General features: G+C 40.9%; 1 protein-coding gene across 1 annotated transcript in view; it reads left to right on the forward strand.

Annotated features, from left to right (window-relative positions):
• Positions 1-244: 244 nt before the first annotated feature.
• Positions 245-14,829, forward strand: part of LOC113162937 (cadherin-18) — a 135,857-nt gene continuing 121,272 nt past the window's right edge. The window contains exon 1 of the mRNA XM_026361203.1: positions 245-288. The gene's annotated coding sequence lies outside the window, so the exon portion shown is untranslated. The remainder of the gene's footprint in view (positions 289-14,829) is intronic.

Consider the following 14,829-nt stretch of genomic DNA (forward strand, 5'->3'; position numbering starts at 1 on the left):
ATCCATGCAGAAGATGATTCACGCTCTGCGTTCTGGGGAGTAGGAGCAGCAGAGGAATCCCTCTCTCTCTCTCTCTCTCTCTCCCCCTCTCCACATCCATAATTCAGCGTTTGCGCCTTCCTCCTCCTCCTCTCTTTGCCCCCCCCCCCCCCCCCCTCCTGTCTCCTTCCTCCCACTGCCTTTGCTGCTGCTACTCACCACCGTGTGCACTCCAGCACAGCCTCCACAACCTAAGGTATCAGTCGTCTGAAAACCACCCATCTGGAAACGCTACGTCAAGCTGCACAGGTAAGGTGAGCATGAAAACAAAGTGCTACTTTGCCTTCATGTTATGCAGAGTTTGTGGCGTGTGGAATACGTGCCAGGCTGTGTGCATCTTTTGAAGTCTTGCGGCTGATTCGCTTCCCAACTTACTGCATAATTATTTGTGCTGTAATAGCTGATTTTTGGAGCAGAGACTTGGTGAAACTGTTGCTATGGTGGCTGACCAAAGCATTTCAAAAGAAAAATGTGATCGTCTTAACACGTCGAGGGGCACATTAGAAATTGCTAGAGCGCTGGTTGTTGGCATGTAATAAAGTTTAATGTCCCCAGGCAAGTCACTCATCCCGTCATCCCTTTGATATAAAACACAGATAAATGTTAATTCATTCAGGCTGCATAAGATGCTCTTCCATTTCTGGTTGTTAACATGGTTTTAACTGTGGATGTCTTTATGTGTTTTTCACCTGAAAACATCCTGTTAAAAATTTCAGGCTAAAAAATAATGACATTTTCATTTTGGAAAGAATTTCTGTGCACGCTTCCCCCTGTTTGTTTGTTGTTTTTTTTACCAGACACTCACACATACCAATATGTGGCCAGAGATTGACAGGCAACCCCTGCCTGGGGGAAGCGAACTGATTTGATTTGATATGACTGTGGCATACAGTACGGCTAAGTTGATTTCGTGTTGACTCCCTGTGTTAAAATGCAGAAGTGCAGAACAGGCTGCTGGAGAGAGCAAATAGGAAAAAGAAAAGAGGTAACTGTTGTAACGTCTCCGCGAGACTGGCTGTTGATGTGCTGCTACGTGAAAAAGTGCTGAGGTGCACTTACGCAAGATTGTCAACACAGCTGGATTTTAAAGGGGCTGGTTCAGTTTTGGGATACTGTTGAGATTTTGCGATAGAGTGAGATTCGGATACTTGGCTACAAATAAAAATCCCATTATGGAACTCAGTTAACCGCTTCATCATTCATTTTGGTTCTTTGTTTTACGTGACATTTGCGCCTTCCACGCTGTAACACGTTTCCACTGTCGGTGAACTGCGTTGATGCAGTGCTGAGCTTCTCATTCTAGCTGATATGTGACATAAGTAGCACAGAGGGGATAAATGTTGCCTTGGCATATGAGCACTTACAGAGAGAGAGAGAGGTGGCTTGTTTAAAAATGGCGAGATTTTCATTACATTGAAATCATTCAGCTGATCATTATACATAAAGGTATTTAAAACAGACATTAGTTTCACTCTGGCAGCTTCTTCAGTGATAAATTGTGAATCAATCAGAGTATATATATATATATACTGTGTATATATATATATATATATATATATATATAGTTCCTTTTCTTGCTGTTTCTCTGTAATTGGGTCAATCCCAAAGTTAATGTTGCATCTTGGAGATGCTGAGGCTTAATTACAACTTGGACCACAGGAATATGATTTGCGGTGTTATTTTAGTCACACAGTTCATGACTGATGTGACTGTGTGTTTTAAAATGCTTTATTTCTTGGGGACCACTAATGAGAAATATGCTGGATGTTACCCACTGCAGTGTGATCCCAATGTTATTTCAAGTACTACAGTCTGTTTAGCTTTTCTTACACCTGTTGCTCTTCAAGTTCTCCCGAGCTGCGAAGTCAAAGGGCTGGGCTGCCCAGACAAAAACTAATGATCTGTATTATAGAATAGCAAATGAAAATAATGTATTGTTCTGTCTTCACAAAAAAACTGCATTGAAAAAGGAAACATTTGTTCGTGGTTAGAAGCTTGACCTCTTGCACTTGTATGAATAATTACTATTCTCTCTCAATAGCGAGTAGTGTGGTGCTCTTACCCTGCTGCAAAGAGTCTCAGGGATCTCTGTTGTGAATGTTTGAGGATGTTCATGTAAGATGTTCATGTGGGTGTGCTATAGACCTTTGGTATTCCATTAATCTGTTGTTTTAGAACTTGCCTCCTGAAAGCAAGTTGATCAACAATCTTTTTTTTTAATATTCAGATTTGTATGTGTCAGCTTCTTCTGCAAACCTCTGTGACCTTCAGACATGTGCAGATTCTCTAGAGTCCAGCTGAAGGCAATCGTAGAGATCAAGTGCTTAAGATCCAGACATTTTAGTTTACATGCCAAGTCCCATCAATCAGTAAATGCAGGTTTTGCTTTTCCTGATCTTAACTATGTACAGTGAATTTAGTTGTATGACTTTTTTTTCCCTTGCAGGTGCAGAATAGATATGCATGTTGCATAGTGCTTAATCAGACATTGACATATTATAAAATCTTGACCAGGCACAATTGTATCCAGGCCACAAGAGGTTCAGGAAATTTCATTATGCCAATGCAATCATGAAACATAGAAGCTAAGGCATAATTCATTAATAATAAACATAATGCTGCTCTTGTTTGAATAGGGCTATTAGCAGCGGCTGGTCTGCATCTGGGTTCCAGAGCTAACAGGATTTCATTGTTGCTCTTTCCATATAGCTGCTGATTAAAAATGCCTCCAGCAGATATGTGTGATTACCCAGCTGCCACCTGAGACTAGAATACAATAAGCATAATGGCGGCAAAGCATGGAAGTTTAAATTAGACCAAAATGAGACGTTTGTATTTTAAAAAACTTAAAACAATATAGAAAATCACTAAAGTGCCTTTCATTTACACTCCTAAAATAAACTGATCTTTCATCATTTAACACAATATAGCCAGCAGCGAAGGCCATGAAAAAAGTTTTTATCTTCGCCATACAATCATAAGTCTCTTGCTTCTTCTCTCACTTCAGTCAGAGCACAATAGATTTCTTTCAGATCGAAGAGGTGCCAAAACGTCTTTCTTCCGACATGTCAAACTGCATTCAGAAGAGACTCAAACCTCTATTCTAAACCCTGTCTGTCATCTGCTTGACTCACCTTATGTTTTTTTTTCCCCCAACAACATGATTTCTATGAGTCTTTTTCAGACATAGTTTTAGACTAGCATGCCAAACCATCAATAAAACGATTTTCAAAATGTCTCTTCACTTTCTGCAGCTCTGTGTAGATTCACCTCAAGATGCGAGGGCAAACCGATAACTGATCATTTACTTTTACTGAAAGAGTGAGGCGAATGGTGGATAGGAGTGGCCGTTTCACTTACTTTAGGCTCTCTGTTATGCATAAAAAAACAGGTTAAAGGTCTATTTTAGAAAAACAAATGTTTGCAGAAGGCACCTGCACAAGCATAGAACATATACAATCACATTAGATACCCAAACGGGTTCATCTGCATATAATAATGTCCTGTGTCCTGGTACTGTGCAACTTTGAAAATGTTTATAGAAGGTATAAACTGTGAAAATCACATGTATGAAATTGAATAATCATAAAATGTAATGCACAAGAAAATGAATTAAGCATTTGCATTGCATTTGTATTTACTGGTTCTCTATTCGTTGTCTATATAAAAACTCAAATAGAAACTGAATATCCATAACAGTATGAGGCGCAACTCAGAACGCATGGAAACATGTCTTAAAACTTGAACAATTACAACAGAAAAGTTTGGAAAGTATGCATCCCTGTGTTGTTTTTTAACTTTGAGGGATTTTTTTTCCTCTTTAAGAGCAGATTAAAAAAAAAAAAAAAAAAGGAAAGTCTCTCTGGGGATCATCATGGCACCGAAGGCTCTGAGCGTGTCTGGGGAAGTGCCCTTTAAACGATTACTTTGATGGCATTTTTTCATCATTAGTCAGCTAGAAGTGAAAAGACAGAGACGCTGCATGAGAGAGGGAGCGCCACAAAGCGACGGCAGCTCCAGACAAACCTAGTAAACACCCTCACCAGCCTCAGTCTGTCTGTTTGCCTAGATTTTAGAGGTTATAGTTATCTGCTTAGCGCTGAGCACCAGGGTGCAAACTGAGCTCCCATTTAGGAAGTGGAACATCATCGCTTATGTTGTTTTCTTTCTATACTTTTATTCTTTTCAAGTCGCCTCATTCAGCTACTTTCTTGTTATGAAGATGTAGGAGATAGTTTGGATGGAAATCTTTGGATGGAAATCCATAATTTAGTGCTTCTTCAGGCTGCAATGGACTAATGTGGCCAGAGGACTGGATGCTGTTTCCAACTAGCCCCGTGGTGTTGCTGTTTTCCCACCGACAAGTTGACAGAGTCTGATGGGGTGGGGGGGGGCCGGAGAAGAGAAGCTGCCATTATTGTCTCAAGTGTGTTGATATAATAGGGAGCAAATGTTTTCATCTCAGTCTGTTTATTTAATTAACAAATAAATTAATAAATAAATAAAAACTATTCAAACATTGACAGATTGGGCTCACCCCCAAACACAAAGCTGTGTTGTGTTTTTTACAGTATGAAAGCGGCTGCCGCTGTTCCACTCGAACACAGAACAGCCAATTCCAACATAAACTCTAGTTTCACAACTTGATATATATTAAAAGATGAATTGTAGTAGTGTGATAAACTGGGGTTAGCTTCCTTTAAAAAGGAGTACATGTCAAATAAACAAAAGCAAAAAAAAAAAAAAAAAAAAAAAGGTAACACAGCTTCACTTACTCCACGAAATTTTAAAAGTCTTCAAAAAAGCAGTAGCTGTGAATGTTTTTTTTTTTTGTTTTTTTTTTTTTTTTTGCAGGGGTATTAGTAACATCGCATGCAGATTTAATGGGCCCACACTCCCAACGTATGCACACATTGCTCTGATGTAAATGCTCTTGGTAAAACCACTCACTAAATAGCACAAGCACACAGTGCATTTATTTTTAAACACAGCAAAAAGGAAGGAAAGCATGCGATACTTAACCCTGTCTAACCAACAGAAAAGCTGCCATGATAGGCCTTGACAGCATAAGGTGATTTTACGTACGCCACTGACATCTCAAATGCTGCACCGGCAAGATAAAGTCTCCATTTAAATTGCCTCCAATTCTAAATTAGCTCTGAATGTAATAACTACTTGCATGATTTCTGTTCTCCACATGAGGAAAGTCATTATCCAGTATCAGCACAGTATGTCAGCAATATTTCCAGCGGTAGCGGTGCAGCAGTTCGGGTATGAGGTGAGGGACTTTTGACAGCAACTCAGCTTGTCAGCTATCACTCTACTCTTTTAGAAATTGAAAGGACCCAGAGGGCCATTTCCAGACCTCCTTCCCGCCTTAAAATATGGCAGAGTGCAGCAAACAACAAACGGTGGCAGTTACAGTATGAGTGTGACCTAATTTTATCATAATCTGCCCTGCACTGAGCCAGTTCCCAAAAGGCACCACGGAATAACTGCATTTGCGATCATGGAAATTGAAAGGCTGCCATACTGGCGAAGTAATGCAAAAAAGAAAGAAAATCACTCATCTTAACAAATCACTTTCTCTTGTCTTGAGCCATTACTCTCCTAAACACACAGGCAGTGAGTGTCACCTGTTTCCAAGGCAATTTAACTGCAAAGAGTGCCGGTGGGTCGATGGGAGCCTCGAAAGCAGCGGAGCAGCCTGCCTCGTTTCGAGATATTGACATGAAGCAAATCATTGAGATATTAAAAAAAAAGGGAAAATGGCTGTTTTTCACTTAAGAGGAACATACTTTTCCTTACTGGAGTTGAATAAGCCACTTCAAATTCCCTATACTTAAACACAAAGGTGAAATAGTTTTCCAAAATAAGTCTCACACTACAAAGCGAATATTCACCGGCCTGTGCTTAACCTTGAAAGGTTACCTAAAGTCCCGTTCAGTCCACCGTGAGAAGTCGCTAATCTGGTAGAAACAACTTCCAATGTTGAGATGAAAATGTGACTTTTCATGGCTGTATGTACAATAAGTGGGAATAACCGAGTCACTGATAATACACATGATGCTTATTTCGGTATTTCTTTAGAATTAACAGTCATAACAGAAATGCTCTGTTATGAAAAACTCTGACTGTTGCACGGCCACTTCATCATTATTTTTTATTTTCGACAACCACAACTCAGGTAATTTCACAGGACTGCTGCTTCAAATCAGCTCAAATGGCCTTGAGTAGGTGGAGGGGAAGGGGGTGGGGCGGGGATGCATATTCACCACCAGTGTGGAGGTACGGTCTTTAGCCGTGACCTATTCTTTGTGGCCAATGGGAAAGAGAAGTGTGCCAGCATGATTAATGGTCATGATTACCTACTCAGAAAATGTGGTTTTCGGGTCCAGCAGCTTCACTTTTATGACTTAAACCTGGGGCAAGATGCTTCATCACGGAAGCAAAGCTGCAGACAGACCACATGGACAGTGTGTGTGTGTGGAAATGACCAAACACATCACCGATGAAGTGTTTACCATCAGCAGTTTGGATAGGAAGGCAAAGCCTCTCGTGGTCTATTATGTGGACATCTGTGGCGACGGTTAACATCAATATTGGCCTCTGGAGTTCGTAGGCAGTGCGGAATTGATGCTAAATTTCAATCTCGCCGTGTGCTCATGGGTGTATATGAGAACAAAACAGACTAATTCAATTACAGATTGTACTGAGCAAATCAACCCGAGCAGGAAAACGCTCTGGGGTTAAAACACTTCAAAAAATCTCCGCCTATGCCTGATCTGAATCTAGAGTGTCTGCTTCATATCATAGAGAAGCTGCTGATCAAATAATCCTGGAGAACCTCGAGGGTTTAGTTGACCAAACAGGAGACTCGCGTGCTTTGCTGAACACATCGCCGCGTCTGTGTTTCTCAGGAGCCTGTGCGTCTGTTAAAGAGTATGTGTCTGTTCGTGCTTGCCTTTGCAGCACTCATGTTCCAAGGAGCTCCCAGATGACACTCCTTAATCATTAACCTAAAGTTAATTTCTGTCACAAACACCGCAGCAGCCTCATTGAGACTCAGCACTACTCCACCTCCGCCAAATGACTCTCCATCTTGCCACTGAGCCTCAAAGGTTAGCCCTCTTAAAGGTTACCGCTCCCTGTGACATTTTCCTTGATGACTTATTTGGGCCTTTGTTTTTGATAAATATCAACTAGCTTGTTGTTGCCACTTGGAATCACTGACTCATTAAGCTAAAAGAGGAGAATTAGTCTTGGATTAACGCAAACTGTTAATGAGGAAAACAGACCTGTGCTTCAACGGAGATATAAACGAGCACGCTCCTCGGCGGGGGCACCGAGCCATCTATGATGTTTGACACACTGCGCCAAAAAAAAAAACAAAAAAAAGAAAACGAAGACGTTTCAGCAACATCAACAGCTTCCAGCACAGTTCCCGGAGAAGTGCAACTGACATAAATATTAAAGTCACATTAATTAGAGCGGGTAACAGAAACATGCGGGGAGGAAATATATCAAATGCTAAATACTCTAATAATCTTCCACTTGCTTTTTTGGCTGTGGAGCAACAATTCTTATGGCATGCACACCATCATCCATCAGCGCAGCAGCAGAAAATATGAGAGCAGCTGAGGTTGTTCCAACAGTACAGGCAAAGAGTTCTGAAAGTGTGAAATCTCAGTTCCTGGCTCAGGAGATTCTGACTCACTGGTAATGATCAACAACCCTATCAAATTCTGCAGATATATCATGGTCATTTATGTACTACAGAAGCTTGAAATTGTACTTATTTCTCTATTAACATGTTCAAAGATGTCAGTAGCACTCGTTACATCTGTCAATTGAGGCAGATCCTATGTACTTTAAAGGTAGCAGCAAATTCTTCTAGACAAACAAGAAGCAATCCTATCTCTAAAACCAGAGGAACAGGACCCGGTGGCATGGATGCCAGCCTTAATTACAGACTTTAATGAAAGGTTAAGAGAAAATTTGCGTGTGCATTTCAAATGTGTCGCCTTTATGTTGTAGGAAACAAGCAATGTGTTGTGTGTGAGCTGTATGGATCCAAGTGTTTTATCAGTAAGAGGTAACAACATGGAAGTGAAGAGGGCTCGCTGTTGCCTGAGGTAGTCAAAGTGCCAATAGGAAGCAGATGAAGTAGAACAAAAGCATGTGTTAGTGTAGCCTCGTAACATGGACAACATCTTCCCTGTAAAAGAGCTGCAATCATCTTTATTCCATTATAATCCACTGTGAAGCAATTTATATATCTTAAGCAGCCCATACACCATTTAGTAGAGTCATACAGATAGCGTGTCAGAATGGTCCTTCATTAAAATGATACCAACAAACACAACTACGGGCTTCACAAGGTGTCACAATGTGTACGCAGAGGAGTAAAATGTGCCATGTCTGTAGCCCCCCCCCTCCTTCTGGAACGAAAACAACCAGTCATTTCTCTGAAGGCTCAGCAATTTTTCTAACGACTGACAGCTCCTGCGTTGCTGTCAGGAGGCCGACTGCAGCAGCTCAGCTTCGGCTTTACGTGCCGCAGAGCCACTGGGGCAATGGAGTTTGTTGCCACCGTGCATGTGGTGTGGAGCCCCCAACAGCCATGTTGTGGTCTCACCACTTGTTGTGCCAGAGATTCACTGTGGCCTGCTGTTATTTTCTCTCTCTCTCTCTCTCTCTCTCTCTCTCTCCTTTGAGCACGGCAAAAATATTCCAATCGTGCCGCAGCAGAATGGCTCAGACAGTGGGATGTTTATACAAAAGATTGTAGACAAGGGGTTCCAGGCTTAAATCCGTGCAGTTGAGAAGTGAATCATATGCTTCTGTGCAAAGCCACATGTCCCCAAAGTGCTGTGGTGGAGCTGCTATGTGGCCCCAAGCACTGTAGACTGTAATGTGTAAGATAGTGGCTTTGCTAAAGAGCTTATAAGTACAATGCACGTGTGAAGCAGAGCGCTGCTGGAAAACAAGAACGCATACTCAGCAAACCTTCCTCCTGATTAATAAATATTATTGTTCTGGGCTTTTTAATTCTTGAACCCATGCTGATCGATTCAGCCGGAGCACGCTCTTAGCCGCGTTGGTTTTTTGAAATTGATGTTCTGGGAAAGTAGAAAGATGAAAACCGCAAAGCAAAACAGTGTAAGTAAAATCAAAGCTACGCCTGATTCCATGTCTGTAGCAATCAGAGTTCATTTAACACTTTTTGATCATTCGGAGCACTTTCTCATCATGTTGAACTCGTGCAGAGATGCCTTTGCGCTCGGTTGGAAAAATAATACACACTGCAATCAGTGCCGTGAACTCCAAACTGTGCTCGCCGACAAACGAGTTCATGCACACACACACACACAAATGTGTGTAAATGACCATTAAGCGTCGCTAATAAAATATTTGGTTCTGTATCGTCAAAGCACAATCCGCACTCCGAGTTGAAATTTGTGTAAAGGTATACTGGAACAGACTGTGTGGTAGGGAGCATATGTGATGGTGAGCATGCTAATGTGGAAGGAATGTGTAGAGGCTGCTTTAATGCACAGGATCTCCTGCTCCATCTGTCCCACTGTGTATCTGTTTTAGCCACACGATGGACCGTGAAGTTAGAGTCTGTTGTTTAGCCTCACATCTGAGGCAGTAAGCTTGATCTGGGGCACCATGTTGACTATGTGGTATTGATGAACGTTTAAATATTTTACTGCACCATAAAGAAGATTTTTATGACACCCTATTAATTCATGGCATGACTAAAACAGCCCCCTTGTTTGACGTCCATTGGTGTGTTAGAGTAATGAGTAATCATCTGTCCATTCATGCATATTCCATATCACCTATCCTCTCCAGGAGTTCTATTTATGTAGGATTTATATCTCAGTTCAGAGAGATGTGCTGGAAAATGTAAACATCAGAGCTCTACACAGAAATGCACAGCGGCTGTGCTTACTCTGTTGCTAATGAAATAACAAATTACATGCAGGCTACAAGTTGCTTTGCCTGTTTCCTTTTTTTTTTCTCCTCCAAACCATGTTACCATGATCTACCCGCTCTGCTGAACTTTTAGTTTTACTTCACTGGAGTAAAAACTGAAATGTTGATTAACCTTCTGGTTAGTTTGGGCTGTAGCGGTTGGTGATTTGTCTATGTAGACATATGTTCATGCAGTTGCTGATGCTATCCTTACTGTGACATGAACCCTTGCTACTGTACACAGAAACCCCTCCATGCCTGTGATAATGTGGCCCCTTCTTTACGACACCTATTCACACTGAACTTAAAAAGCTGCTCTAAAGGAACTCCAGCACTCCATGGTGAAATGGTCTGGAGCTAGCAGCGTGACGTTGCACATAATGTACAGTATAACATGCACATTGGCTGTACATTGCTCTGACACTAGCTCTCAAAGGGTCAGCACAACCCCCTACACTGGTTTGGTACTTTTAATAGAGAACAGCATAAGAGAGAGCTTTATTCATCAACTATGAACTTAGTTCATGACATAGGACTGAAAGATATTCCATGGAACTTGCTTGTACTGAGATTTTCATTATATGATGTGATACTGCATGACACCCCGCGATGCCTCTAAAAGTAAAGTAGGCAGCATCCTCTTGAGAGCAGTTTAAGTCACAGTGGTAGCTCTGCTTGCAATAATACTGTACACAAGACAAAGCATAACTTTGTCTTAAATTAATAACTATAGATGACTTTCCTAGATTAAACACTTACAATAGGAGCTGTAATACACTGAAACTCATCTGGTTAAAAAACAAATGCAAAAGAGATCCCTAATTTAAATTTTTTTAATAAGCACTGAGCACAGAGCAGCTAACTGAAAGTCCAAATGAAACTTTATTTCTTTCAGCTGAACCTTTGAGGTAACATTATAAATAAGGGGCATTTCCCTTAAAGTGCTGATAATGCCCCCGCTCCGTCCCACAAAGGTCTGTGGGCAGTGGGGGAGGAATAATGAACCTGCCAATCCACACTTAACCTATATGGAACTGTACTCCCTATTACTCATCAATGTCTCAGACAAACGTCTTTGACATCTACATGAAGGTGAACATCAAGGTACAGTGACGTGTTTTCTTTGAGTAGACGCGTCCATTACTCCTCAATCAGTCATAAATGTTACGTCCAACAAATCAACCGCAATTTATGCACAAACTATTCACGAGCTGCTGATAAATTAATAAAATTAAACGAGCGTCCGTTATCATCATTCCGAGTCAGACAGCCTGAGGCACACTGGGGCTTGACTTCAGGGACTCAGGATGCACAAGATAACTCCCAGACACAGGATCTTTGTCAATTTGAATCATTTCCCAGTTCAGTGACTGCCCCCTCAAGTCTGTGAGCAGCCTAAATATTTCCCACTTTATTACTCATAAAGTACTACCAATTGTATTACTCATATCTGGGCAGATTGGATTACTGTAAAGCTCTTTTCACTGTTGATTTCCCAGGAGGCTGTAGAATGAAGTTTAATGAATCTCCATTTTTACCGAAACCCTTGCTGCGAGGAGCCTTAATTTGACATGCCATGGGCAATAGATGAGTCAAAGGCCCTAGACATCTCAAATGACTAAAGGTGGCAGGGTTTGACCCGAGTCAGTAATTTCTGATTAACTTCCATCAAGACAAAGTCCTTAATCAAAAAAATTGCCAAAAGAAATTTTAATATTTCAGGAAGTGATGAAGGATGTCTAAAGACTTGCCAGTGACTTCTCTTAGTTTTAGTACAATAGTGGAAACATTTCAGATGAATTTGGAAATTGTTTATCGTCTTAGAATATTAAACATATGTTATAAGCATCAGTCCCTCTTGGAAACTCATCACCACGAGTAGTCAGACTATAAAGCTAATTTGTTTATCCCCCTTCACTAGATTCCTATTAATGTATACATCCCACAATCCTTTCATTGTGGGAACATTTATTCCTCTTCTTGGATATTCCCCTCACACATTTGCATTCTCAAGATGTGCTCATTTCAGGCTGTCCTCTAACAAACGAGCGTTTGCCTTATGCACCGCGCATTTGTATCATACAATATTTATATGTTGGGTAGGGAGCCCGTGGTCGCCAGTTGCAATTCCCAGAGATCCATGGTAGCCATCATTTATTATCAAGCACATTTCCATCACTCATACTTAGAAAGTGGGAATGTTTTTTTTTTTTTCATCTAATCTTAAGACTTAGTGGTTGTGACTCTTCCATCCCCAACTTCTGGTGGTTTCTGGTTGGTTGATAAGGAAAGTCCAGCTTATTAGACTCAGCTGCTCAGGGTGGTCGACTTAATTCTTTAAATGTAACATTCAAATGTGGGGAACCGGCTCTGAAATCTAATCAAACACAGCAGTGACGTGACATTATTCTTCAACATGATGCAACTCGGTTGCAACAAGAGTTAAAATTCAGCCTGGCAGACGCAGGGATTAAGGCAGCGCTGCGTGAGCCACCATTAGCCACTTCTCTGCTGACCTCCGTTCTGAGCAGTGTGGTCCTGTCCCACTCGGACAAGCTTCAACCTATGTTAATGTTACATCAATCTGCAAATTATGTAGGTGTAGCTTAGCGCAAAACGTCCTATTGTCAACATCTGTGGCTTAGTTTGTCATTCATCTGACATATTAATTGGCCTTGAATGTTCACCCTGCATCACTGCACAAATGACTGTGTGAGGTTTTCTTAAAGCTCTCGTTAACAATCGATCCAATAAGCTTTTCTGTACTTAACTAAAAGTCCAGATGTGTTTATTTTGTATTTAAAAGTTTAAAAGAAAATAAAAGAGAAACGTGATAAACTTTTCTTGCTTAGACAATCTTAATCTGCAGTATATTTAATCTAGGTTTTATTTACAATCTATAGAGACTACAGCTTGAAACCTTGAAACAGCCTTGATTAGCAAGAGGAAAAAATAAAGATGCATTTGAATGACTTCAGATTGTCGCCTCTGCCTGCTTTCATTTCAGTGGCAAACTTCATCCATTGTGACCTTAAAGAAAATTAAATATTACGTGTATGTTGTTTTGTCAGAACCCAGTGTTTCTTGTCCCATATATATATACAGCACTGTGGCAAACATGCAGCCTCACTTTATTTGAAATAGTCCCAGCACTTTTTCCAAAGCACTTACTTTCTAATCTGATAACTTCATGGAAAATAATCATTTTACCAACTTTCGAGTCTGAGAATGCAGAATTGATTATTCTTTTTTTAGGCAGCACATTTGTTTATCTCAATGGAGTAAGGACCAGTGATGGTGACAGCATGTCAATTTCAAGATCAATTGTTGGCTCCTTGCCTCTGGCCTTTGCATTGCATTACCATAGTAATGACTTTTTGACCCTTCTTTTTAAAGTGGAGATCTACATTTCTACTTGTGGAGACAAATGGCATTCTCAAAAACTATTTGTAGTGTGTAATAACTTATTCTCTTTAGGGCTTTGTGTATAACATTATACCTGACCATTTACTGAGTGCTTATGATGAAGTATAACGTTTTAAAAAGCTTTTATTTAACTGGGAATCTATCTTTATTAAAACATAAGGACATTAAACGTATTAATATGTGAAAAATGATTGAAAGCATGTAGTGAGTGTATTGAAATATCCTTTACAGGCCGTGAACTCGGATCAGAGCTTCTCAAAATGGCAGGTTTTGTACAGTGGGGAGTACCAATCAAAAGTGGTCCAAGGAATGACAGCTGATGTACAGCTGACAGGCTCATGGGCGCGGAAGGTTTGCTGATGTGGGAACAAAGGGTTGCTCATCTAATGTAATCCCACAGAAGAGCTAATGTAATGTAAATTGCTCAATAATATAATCAAGTGCATCCTTTAATGGCAGCAGCTTTCCTTGATGACAGCGGCCTCTTTCAGCAGAATAGTTTACTCACAGGTCAGACGTTGTCCAGGATTGGTTTGAGGAACATGACAAAGAGTTCAATATGCCGCATTGACCTCCCATTTCCCCAGATCTCATTCCAATGGTGCATCTGTGAGATGTGATAAAAAAAAAAAAAACAGTCTGATCCACGGAGTCTCCAACGTGCAGCTTGCACGATATAAAGAACGTGCTGATGATGCCTCTGTGCTCCACACCAGAGGACACATTCACATGCCTTGTGAAATCCATACGTTGACAGATCTGACAGAGCTGTTTTGGCAGAACAAGGGGGACCTACACAATACAGTACAAGTGGTTGTCATGTTGTGGCTTTTCATAACAAATAGTATTGGTATATCCATCTTGAGTTCCTCTCAAGGCTGCTCTTAGCAAACTTCAATCAACACAAATAACCATTACAGCCATGATGCATATTTAGCACTGTGTGCCATTAGCGGTTTTCGTGGGGGCAATAATAGAAAGCAGGGGCAGTGTGTATAGTTTCGACAGTTGAAAAAGTGCTGGATGAGAACAGGACGAGGGACCCTAAATAAATAAGTAAATAAATAAATAAGCAGGTCTCCTATTCACAGATGGCTGAAAGTCTGCCATGCAAGATGTCCCTTAGGATAGAAACTTGCCTTTGCTGCCAAGCAGATATTTGGCATTTTAAAAACTGTCAGCGAGCCTCATTTGCTTCCATTCCTTCCTGTGCTCATATACATGGTCAAATAGCTGCACAGCCCTCCATCAGCTGGCTGCGGAAAGGAGCACCAGCAGTAGTTCGTGCTGGATGATGACCTCAGTAACATCATCGAAGAAGACAATCTAGTCCACAACCACTTGTACTTGTACATATTCAAATTATTTCCGCTGTTGTGT

This window comes from Anabas testudineus, chromosome 2, assembly GCF_900324465.2.
Source record: "Anabas testudineus chromosome 2, fAnaTes1.2, whole genome shotgun sequence".
Classification (NCBI taxonomy): Eukaryota; Metazoa; Chordata; class Actinopteri; order Anabantiformes; family Anabantidae; genus Anabas; species Anabas testudineus.